Source organism: Phacochoerus africanus, chromosome 1 (assembly GCF_016906955.1).
Source record: "Phacochoerus africanus isolate WHEZ1 chromosome 1, ROS_Pafr_v1, whole genome shotgun sequence".
NCBI classification, from domain to species: domain Eukaryota; kingdom Metazoa; phylum Chordata; class Mammalia; order Artiodactyla; family Suidae; genus Phacochoerus; species Phacochoerus africanus.
Genome location: NC_062544.1, coordinates 56938440 through 56949901, shown reverse-complemented (window position 1 = coordinate 56949901; position 11462 = coordinate 56938440).

Here is an 11462-nt window from a genome sequence, read left to right as displayed (position 1 = left end):
TGTTATGCAGGGGTACCTTGGGCTAGATTCTGGATGTCTATTCCATTATCCGTAAATATGAGAATTTAACTGGGAAGTTGCTAATGTCTATGAGATTGATGTGGACCAAAGTCTCACGATCTGGCTCAAATAGTCTTAGGAACAGTAAATAAACAACTGTGAATCAGATGTTTTGCTAAAGAGGACTCTGTTCTTAGATTTGACAACGTATTTTGGGTTTCTTTGTCTGGAATCTTTGCTTCCGAACATTATCAACCCACTTTTATTGAATTAGCCAATATGTGCAAAGATAAGTGGTAGATATTATAGGTGACACATAAAATAGAAGGTACCCTTACAACCCCCTCAGCCATTAAGGCTTTTAGTCTAATAGGGAATTAGCATGGGTAGAAATTATTTTAAAATTCAGGGAGTTCCTCTCATGGCGCAGCAGAAACGAATCTAACTAGGAACCATGAAGTTGCAGGTTCGATACCTGTCCTTGCTCAGTGGGTTAAGGATCCGGCATTGCTGTGAGCTGTGGTGTAGGTCACAGACACAGCTCGAATCTGGCGTGGCTGTGGCTGTGGCATGGGCAGGCACCTGCATCTCTGATTAGACCCCTAGCCTGGGAATCTCCATATGCTGCGGGTGTGGCCTTAAAAATAAAATAAAATTCAAAACCAATAAACTGAAAACTTCTTTCTGCAAAGTAGTATATAAAAATGACCAAGTTAAGAGTAGGAGCAAGAAGATCTATGAACATTTGTAGGAAATAGAGATTTCTAGCTGAAGTATTGAGGAAAGTCTTTAAGAAGGAAATGAGCATTCAACTGGGCTTTGAATGTTGGAAACAACATCAAAGACAGTGAAAACATCCCAGGTAGAGACTATGTAAGAGGCTTAGGGGTGGAGCACAAGGAGAGCTTGGGAGTAGAGGTTAAAGCAGCTTGATCCTGCAAAGGACTTAGGAAGAAGTGGGAGATCAGACTGGAAAGGCTGCTGGTAAAGAGTATGGCATGGGGCTAAAGGAGAATGGGCTAAGGGTTGCCAAAAATGAGAACCATCAAATGTTGCTTTGCCCCTTATTTTAAAAACAAAATGGCAATATGATAATTGGAAGGGATTCTAGTTTGCACAGACCCGGCTTACTAGTAAGATGGTGCCATTTCCTTCAGATTGGAGGATATGCATGTGGACCGCTGGACCCAGCTCCTGAGAATCGGATGGATTAGCTTGAATTTTTTCGATACTGAGTTCATGTGTGCTGGAGTTTGGGGACTGGGTGTAATTTCCTTTCAAGAGAGAGGATCGCTTTGAGCCTCCTCCATTTAATTTGTTTATAAAAATCCTAGAGAATTATTTTCCAGACCATGAATGGGGGAAGCCGTTTAGTAGTGATCCTCTAAACAAATGAAGATGCTTTCCTTTTCTCTTTTTCTTTCTTTCTTTCTTTTTATTTATTTATTTACTTTTGCAATGAGCAAAATCATTCTTGTGATTTGAGGATATGGCTGGTTTCTGCTTTGGCTGAAGTATCTTCCCATGTTGACTCTCTCTCCCAAGGAGAATATTACTTGTTTTTACTAGCAACACTTATTCTCATTTCAACTCTTCTCATTTCAAACTCAGTGTATATATGTCTAGAAATTGACACGGTGTGGCTGTGTGGTTCTCTTGGGGGGTTCAACTCCCTTTGAGTGAAGTACAGGAGGGAGAGGAAAAGAAGTGACAGCCTTCATTTCTCCAGAGTACAAATCATGACTGAATATCAGAACTGCACTTCAAAGAAATCTTTTGTGGGAGTTCCCATTGTGGCACAGTGGTTAATGAATCCGACTGGGAACCATGAGGTTGCGGGTTAGGACCCTGCCCTTGCTCAGTGGGTTAAGGTTCCGGCGTTGCCGTGAGCTGTGGTGTAGGTTGCAGACGCGGCTCGGATCCCGCGTTTGCTGTGACTGTGGTGTAGGCCGGTGGCTATGGCTCCGATTAGACCGCTAGCCTGGGAACCTCCATATGCCGCGGGAGCGGCCCGAAGAAATAGCAAAAAGACAAAAAAAAAAAAAAGAAAAAAAGAAAAAAAGAAATCTTTTGTGATACTGACTCTGAGGTTTCTATGTATATGATCAGTTTGACAAACTATGGACTATCAAGACTCATATATTTTCATAATTACTATTTCCTTTTGTAATTCTTTAAAGCAGCCACTGGCACATTTTATTCAAAAATTAGAATGAATTGAAGCAGCGGGTGAAGCCCAGAGTAGGATTCTCCCCAAAAGGGGATGGTGAATCAATGGTTAATGCTTTATGACGACAATAATTATGGAGTTCTCACTGTGGTGCAACAGGATTGGTGGAGTCTTTGGAGGACTGGGATGTGGGTTTGATCCCCAACTCTGTGGGTTAAGGATCTGGTGTTGCTGCAGCTGGGGCATAGGTCAAAACTGTGGTTCAGATTTGATCCCTGGCCCGGGAACTCCATATGCCACAGGGAGGGCAAAAAAGAAAACAAACAAACCAAAGGGCAGTAATGTTGAAATCTTGGCCAGAGAACAGATTTACTATGCTGTCCTGTGAGGCATTGGTGAGTATCATGGGCTGAGTGGAAAGAAGGTTGTACCAGGCAGGCAGCTGTATAAAATGCTTGAAACCCAGAAGACCAGGGTTTAGGGAGTTCCCTGGTGGTCTAATGGTTAGGGTTTTTAGGATTTGGTACTTTCACCACTGTGGCAGGTTCAGTCCCTGGTCTGGGACTGGACTGAGATCCCACATCAAGCTGCTGCTTGCCATGGCCAAAAAAAAAAAGAAAAAAAGATTGGGGTTCTATGGCAGTGTTCGATCTGGAAGCCAGTGTTTGATTGGATACGTGCTTGACCAAGCAGAGTGTAAGAAAACCCCAAGAATAATGGGTGGAGGACGGAAGAGGAAGCCCTGAGGGCATCATGGCTGATGGGCTTGAGCAGCCCTTCCCTGAGTGCTAAAGCTATAAACGGGATGGGGAAGGACAGAGAGGAGAGCTGTGGGCCACCAGAGCTCTTGTGAACATTCCTCTACCGCAGCCCCTCTCCTGCAGTCTCTCTCTAATAGTGATTTGATGAGTAGGCATATTTGCTGTCAGATTCCTTGTAGAATAAAGGTTAGGTGGGTTCTGAAGGGGGAGCAAGAAAGAGCAGCCTGTGTTGCCTTGCTAGAGAACTTCTGGAATAATCCATTCTTTCTTTCTTATTTTTATTTTTTTGGTCTTTTTAGGGCCTCACCAGCAGCATATGGAGGTTCCCAAGCTAGGGGTCAAATCGGAGCTGTAGCTGCCAGCCTACGCCACAGCCACACAGGATCTGAACTGCATCTGTGACCTACACCACTGCTCACAGCAATGTTGGATCCTTAACCCACTGAGGGAGGCCAGGGATTGAACCTGCAACCTCATGGATGCTAGTCCGATTCTTTTCCACTGAGCCACAATGGGAACTCCCCTGGAATAATCCATTCTTCCTGGTAAAAAATATTTAGTGTTTTTCCAGAATAGGTCAAGTTTGTGATCTAGTTTTAAGCACCCCTCCCCACCCCCGCCCACCTCTGCTCTCATCCCATCGCCTTTTTCAAACCAACTCATCTAACAATATGCCAGGTCTAGTAATGTTTCACAAACACAGGATTCTAAAATTCTGGAGCTGAGTTTCTATTGCGGCTCAGCAGGTTAAGAACCCAACTAGTATCCATGAGGATGTGGGTTTGATCCCTGGCCTTTCTCAGTGGGTTAAGGATCTGGCATTACCGTGAGCTGTGACTGGGTCATGGATACGGCTTGGATCTGATGTTGCTGTGGCTATAGCGTAGGCTGGCAGCTGAAGTTCCAGTTTGACCCCTGGCCTGGGAACTTCCATATGCTGCCAGTGTGGCCTTAAAAAAAAAAAAAATGCTGGAGCAAGAAAATGCCCAGGGATCATTCAGTATTGAGGTTTCTGAACTTCTCTTTATAAAGCAGTACAATCTTTTCTTCAAAAGAAAACCAAGAAGTCCAACATGAAATCCTTTATAAATGGAGCAGCTCTGGTTATTCTTAGTGGCTCTTCTGAAACAGTGGGGTAGAGAGGTATGATGATTTTGCCCAAGTCATCCAGGCTGGGGAGGGATTTACCTGTTTCTCAGTGGGGATTCATTACTCTGTCAAGTGTATCAGGTAATATTAAATGCCAAACTGACAGCCTGCAAAGCTGAGCTGGAAAACTAACTACTGGCATGAAGATGTGATGTGGTAAAGTTATAGACTATTTGGTCAATTAGCATGTAGTTTTTTTTTTTTTTTTAATTCTGAGGAGGCAAAGATGAGACCAGGGATGCTGAGGCTTCTTGTATACCTGATTCTGGGGAGATCAAAAAGACAAGGAGTTACACTACGTTAGAAGGAAATTCTTCTGCTTAAGTCCCTTTACGTGATATTATTCCCTGTTTTCTTGCTTTGCATTCATCTTTATTTTTAAAATTCATGGTACCTATAAAGGGGTGTGTACAGCATCTACATATAGTTTAATAATAAAAATATGAACATCTGTGGATCTCCCCCAAACTCTGCTTAAGAAGGAGAATGTTTCCATTGCTGTTGAATCTCCCGTATATATCCGCTGTTGAATCTCCCGTATATATCCTATTGAATCTCCATCTCCCCAGCTACCAGTCTAAATTTTGCATATTTTCTTTTCATTGTAGTTGTACAGACATATATGCATCTCTGATCAATATATTATTTGGTTTTGTTTGTGTTTAACTTCATGGAAATGGAATCATTTCTTGTCCTGCTTCTTTTGCTCAACATCATGGTCTAGAAAATTTCTGTTGCTGGGAATGTCCTATCTATCAGCTCTGGATATTTATCCCTGAAGTTGAGTGGGGATGCATGATGTTGGTGATTAGTATTCATTGCTATATAATATTCCATGCTGATTAGTATTCATTGCTGTATAATATTCCACTCTCTAATCACGATGCATTTATTCATTTTACAGTTGCTGGATATTCAGTATATTTCTAGTTTTTTGCTTCTTTAAAATGCCTCTGTGAATATCGTACCTACTCTCTGGTGTAAGAATTGCTCTAGGGTGGTATATACTTGGGGTGGACATGTTGGTTGAAGCATGGGAACACGTTCAAATTTTACTAGGTAATAACTAATAACTTTACTCTCTCCTCTTTTTCTTCCTTTCTCCCTCCCTCCCTTCTTTCCTGCCTTCCTTCCTTCCATCCCTCCATCCTTTCTTCCTTCTTCTATTCCCCTCTCCCTCTCTTCTCCTCTTTCCTTATCATTGGGCCTCAGGTATTTAAATTGAATTAAATGCAATCCTTGACTCACCCACACACTATCATCCTTGGACCATACAATGTCTTCCCTATCTATCTATCTATCTAGCCATTCATTCATCTATTTACCTATTAAAAACGTGCCATCCAACCAAGAGGCCAATCTTTACCAATTACTGAGCAATTACTTGTGTCCTCTTATCGTTTTCTTTTGCCTCCCCTGCAAATGTAGCTACTGTCTTGATTTTTGAATTGTATATTTTTTGCTTTTTTAAAAAAGTTTTTTTCATACCTACATACCATGATATGGTTATTAACTGTGGTACAGAAAATTAACCCAAATGCTACATATCTTAAAACAGTTGTCATTTATTATCGTAGAGTTAATCTGGGCCAGAAATTCAGAGAGGGCACAGGATGCGTGGCTTATCTCTGCTCCACAATATTTTCTGTGATCTCACTGAAAGACTCAAATCCTGGGGGGCTGGAAGACCCACTTCTAAGATGGCTCACTCACACGAGGGGGCACTGGCAAGATGTCTCCTCTCTGTGTGGGCCCATCTCCGTCGCCTTCCCCCAGGGCTGTTGTGTGTCCGCGTGACATGGCAGTTTGCTTTAGTGAGCACATCAGCCATTGCTTCTTCTAGCCTGGGTGTCATCTCAAAACACAATGTGACGAAAATCCTGACATTTCTTCATTTTTCTTATTCAAAAATAAAGATTTTGAACTTGTGGGGAAATAATTGAATCAGGTGGAATAACAGACTCTGGATTACCAGATACAATCTAGAAAAGGGCCTGTGAGCCAGTGAAGGTACTGGCTGCAAAAAGCCACCAAATTCTGGTCATTATTTTAGGGTATTGGAAACTAAACAGCACTGCTCTACCATCATGGAAGCGAAAGATGGGTTCACTCCTGCAAATGTGATGCTGCCTTTGAGCCCAGGCACTTAGTCTTCAGAAAAAAAAAAAAAAAAAAAAAAAAAAAAAAAAAAAAAAAAAAAAGGTGATGGAGAGAGAAATAAGATCAAAGCATGAATGTGGGAGAGTGGAGAGATGGAAGAGGGTAAGGGAGAGGCAGGAGCTGTATTTTTATGAAAACAGGCTGAAAAGATCAGTTTAATTCAGCCTAGAAAGGTAAAGCCTGAGAGGATACAATAATGAAGACGCAGAAGTCCTGAATTTCTAAAAATGTACGCTTCGAAAGGTAAACTTTGCATAAGCAAGCCCCACTTCATATAGTGGATGATGCAATTTTGTGTCTAATTACTCAAAAATGGAGACAATCTCTGAAAATAGAAATCTGTAAAGGGTTACATGTTTATGGTTGACGGAACTGGCTATGGAGGGAAGAGGTTTTGTTTTGTTTTGTTTGAGTTCTGAATATTGAGTTTGCAACAGAGGACAACTCTGAACCTACACAAGATGCTTTTGAAGTCTCTGTCACAGCTAGTATCCTGATCCAAAAGAGCCATTTTTTTCTGTTTTTATAGAAGAACTCACATGTCTCAAGCATCTTCTGATCTCCCAGAATTGGGTATGTAGGAGAATTCACAGATGATGCTGACACCTCGGGGTAGTGATGCAAGGGCTAGTGCTTTGACAGCAGTTGGTTGTTCATGCCTTTTTTTCTAAAAAGTTGAATGAGGTGGGGGGCTAGGCCCCAGTGGTTGGCAGGGATTACAAGGAACACTGAGGGCTCACAAATTATTGCCGATATCCAGTGACAATAGACAGCGAGTTTGAATTCTGTGTGGATGGCATAAACACTGAGACAGAGTAGAAAGAAAAAAAAAAATCCATTGCATTCTGTTAAATAAGTTGCTCTTGGACCCTACTTCAGTTGTTTCCATAAAGAAACACATTTAGCAATGGATTAAAATATGTATTTAGGAGTTCCCATAGTGGCTCAGTGGTTAACAAATCCAACTAGGAATCATAAGGTTGTGGGTTTGATCCCTCGCCTCGCTCAGTGGGTTAAGGATCTAGCATTGCCATGAGCTGTGGCGTAGGTTGTAGATGTGGCTCGGATCCCGCATTGCTGTGGCTATGGCTTAGGCTGGCAGCTACAGCTCTGATTAGACCCCTAACCTGGGAACCTCTGTATGCCACAGGAGCGGCCCTAGAAAAGGCAAAAAAAAAAAAAAAAAAGGCACAAAAAATGTATTTAAACATGCAGCATCCAAGGACTGAATGTAAAATCCAAGGACTATTATTTAACCTTGCATTTCTAGCTTCCTTCTCTAAAAATAATACCTAACAGCATTTAGCCATCTGAATCAAGGATCGAGGTGCAACTCAATTCAACAACCACATTTCCTTGAATTATTTTATAAATGATGGACGTATCAGAACTTGAATGCCATGGGATCATGTGACTACAGATGAGTTGATGTCATCTATGGGCAAGAGTGCAGGTCTAGTTCATCATAGTATTCTGATACCTATCTCAGTGACTGGCATATAGCCGATGCACAAAATAATTGGATTAATAAATTAATAGGTAAAGTAAACTTGGATGACTTGGGATTTTCTTTCTAGATATAGCTATGTGTATTCAGTAGAGCTTTGGGGCTTTTATATCTTCATTTGTCCCATCTAATGGTTATTTACTCTTTAATGGTTATCTGAGACATTTCCAGCATGGTTTAGTTTGTTCCTCAAAAAAAAAAAAAAAAAAAAAAGATCCAACTAGGTAATGTTGGTGGAAATGAGCATCTGGGGGAGATGGAATTGGATTCTTAATTGGTGGCTCTAAGAAAATTCATGCTTGAATTCTTCTGGGGTGAGAGAGTATCACCCTCCAGACCTTAACAGTTCTTAAAAGGGAGGTGTAGTATTTCAGAAACAACCCTTTCAAGCCATAATGCCTTTCATCAAAGGCTTTTAAAGCACTTTGTCTTTAACAGGGCCCACGTCTACCTCCTGCCCAGCTCACACGCATGCCTCCCTTTGAGGTCAGTAGAGGCTAATAGTGCTGAGAAAACAAGTCAATGGAAGTAGTGGAGGCTGCAACCTAGCCGTATCTCAGGCTTGCCTGGGAATGTACACCTGAGACTTCAAAGAAGCCAGTGTAGGCCAAAGTGAAATCAAGCATGAGGTCCAAAGAAAACCAGCTGTCAGATGAAGGGAATCTAGGTCTCATACTTAGAGCCCTTTCAGAATGGAATAGTTTGCCACAGAAGGTAGTGAGTTCCTCATCATTGGAGATATTCAAGCTGAGGCTGACTGACCACTTGGCAGTGCTATGGTGGTGGGGCCGAGCAGGGCCTACACTCTAGATGGAGGAGCCAACTTCATAGTCTATAAGAAGCCCATGTCTATGAATCTATGAGATCAAGTTTGCCTCTTCCTGGAATAGGCCATCATAAATCCACAATTTTCTGGGATGCTCCCCTACTCACATTTCCCCCTGTTACTTAAGTTTAGTGAGAAAGAGCCAAGTGACTCCACCTCCAATAAAAGTCTTTTTGGCGTTAGGAGTGAATTTAAAAAGGAGCTTCCAGGGACTAGGGCACATTCATTACCGGTATTCCAAATGAAGACCCTGAGCTGGGCGGGAATCTAAATCACCAATGCTTTGGTTGGGTTTCCGATTCTGTGCTTGTCAAGGCAGGACGTGGCGCTGGTAGATTTTATCATGGTTAATCAAGTCGTTAATTGTCAGTGTTGAGTTTTCATGGGGAGTCTGTATCTGAGTGTGTTTGCTTTGGGGAAATAATTGTGATTGCTTAGTCTAGTGCATGGTTCTCAAATCTTAGCCTGCATCAGAATCACCTCCAGGCTTGTTTAAAGACAAACTGCTGGGCCCCACCCTCAGATTTCCTGATTCAGTAGGTCTGGAAAGTGGCCAGAGAATTTGCCTCTTTAGCAACTTTCCAGGTGTATTAGTTTTCTGATGCTGCTGTAACAAATGATCACGAATCCAGTGGCTTAAAACAACACAAATTTATTATCTTCGAGTTCTGGAGGACAGAAGTCCAAAATGGGCCTCACTGGGCTAAAGTCAAGGTGTTGACAGGGTTGTGTGACGGCTCTGGGGGAGAATCCATTTTCTTGCACTTCCAAGCTTCTAGAAACTGCTTATACTCCATCCCTTCCATCTTCAGAGCCAGCGATTGAGTTGCGTCTCACAATGTTATCTCTCCGGCCCTTAACTCTTCTGCTCTGCTCTTCTCCTGTATAAGCATCCTTGTGATGGCACTGGGCTCACCTGGATAACCTCTGTATTTTAAAGCAAGCTGATTAGCAACCTTAATTTCATCTCCAAAGATAATTCCTCCATGCCATGAAACATGATAGAGTCACAGGTCCCAGGGATTAGGACAAAGACATCCTCAAGGGTCATTATTCTGCCTACACTGTAGCAAGTGATATTGGTACTGCTGGCCTGGGGACTGTGCTGTGAGAACTCCGGTTTTGTGACTCGAGGGACTGATCAAGGGTGCAGAGTTATGGGGAGGATTACTTGTCAATGAAATTGAACAGGAGCAAGAGTTCCTATTGTGGTGCACTGGGTTAAGGATCTGGTATTGCTGCAGCTATGCCATAGGTTTCGGCTGCAGCTTGAATTTGATCCCTGGCCCAGGAATTTCATAGGTCTTGGGTGCGGCAAAAAAAAAAAAAAAAAAAAAGCAGGAACATGAAAAATTATGGAAAAAGCATTTTGGGTGGTTTATGACTTTATCAAGCTTTACGCAAAATACCACTTGATAAAATATTAATCTCAAGATCCCTATGGACATCCAACAGGAGGCCTTTTTCCCAGGACTCCAGTGCTCTGCCCTGTCCCCGTTAGTCTAATTCACCTCTTGCATGTGTATTGTCTTTGCTGCTGTCATGATCATTACCTGTCACGTTGTTCCCCTTCTTTTTCTGTATTGAGACCCTGCTCCTTTTCAAGACTCTGTTTGGAGCATCCCTCTGTCACGTCTTCCCTAGTTGCTCCAGCCAAATGTGATCTTGCTTATTTACTAGCTGCCCACACATGTGACATCCTGTGTTCTTCATAACAGTGCTGTGAAGTGGGTAGTTTCTCCATTTCACAGATGAGAGAACAAGGCCACAGCAAGTTTTAGTAAGCTGCTCAAGTTCCACCAGCACGGGTAGGTCTGGGGATTCAGTCTCTGCCATGGACTGAATGTTCGCATGCCTCACATTCACATGGTGAAGCCTAACCCCAGTGTGATGGTATTTGGAGGTGGGGCCTTTGGGAGATGATTAGGTCCTGAGGATGGAGCCCTCATAAATGAGATGAGTGCCCTTCAGAAGAGACCCCAGAGAGCTTATTGGCCCTTCTGCCACGTGAAGACACAGCGAGGAGATAGTGGCCTTTGAATTAGGAAGCAGGTTCTTCCCAAACAGCAAATTCAAAGATGCTGTGATCTTGGACTTCCTAGCCTCCAGAACTGTGAGAAATAAGTGTCTGTGGTTTGAGCTGCACAGTTTATGGTATTTCTGTCACAACATTCCAAACAGACCAAGAGAGCCTCTCAACCTGTGACTCAGAATCTGAGCTTGTCTAGCATTGTGATGAAGAATGAGTATTTTTTTGAGGAATTCATAGCTGGTGAATTCCAGATTGATTGACCAAGTCTCAGCCTCGGGTGAGCAAAGTATCCTCTGGGGCGGGGGGGACTGTGCCTTCCTCTTTAAGCTCCTTCCTTGTCAGTCTAGGTCAAGGGAAAATTCTCTCTTGTTATGCTGCTCTTTATGGGGGAGCATTTTTTTTTAAAACTCTTATAAATGGAAGTAGAGTTCCTTGCTTGTGAATTTAACTTGTCAAACATAAATGCTGTCATTATAATTATTATGTGCAATTGAGATGAGCTGCTGTGGTTCACAGCTTCATTCCTGGAGTTTCAAAGAAAGACTGTTATAATGATGAGTATCACAGATTTGGAGAAAGGTGTATTAAAATCCAACACTAACAGCAATGTGTTTTCTGCAGTCTGTAAACCTCGTGTACCACGACATAGATTATCATTATTTTTTCCTTTCACTTAAAGAAAAAAAAAATCTTAATTATCAGACCTGTAATTCTGATCTGGGTGAAAGGTTATATGATTAGACTAGCTCCATGGATAGGAGTGGGAAGCAGAGGGCCAAGGACCTATAAAAAATTATAACCCCAGGGTAGTAATTTTGTAAAACAATCATACGAATAGACAGTGATTCAGCACCAGT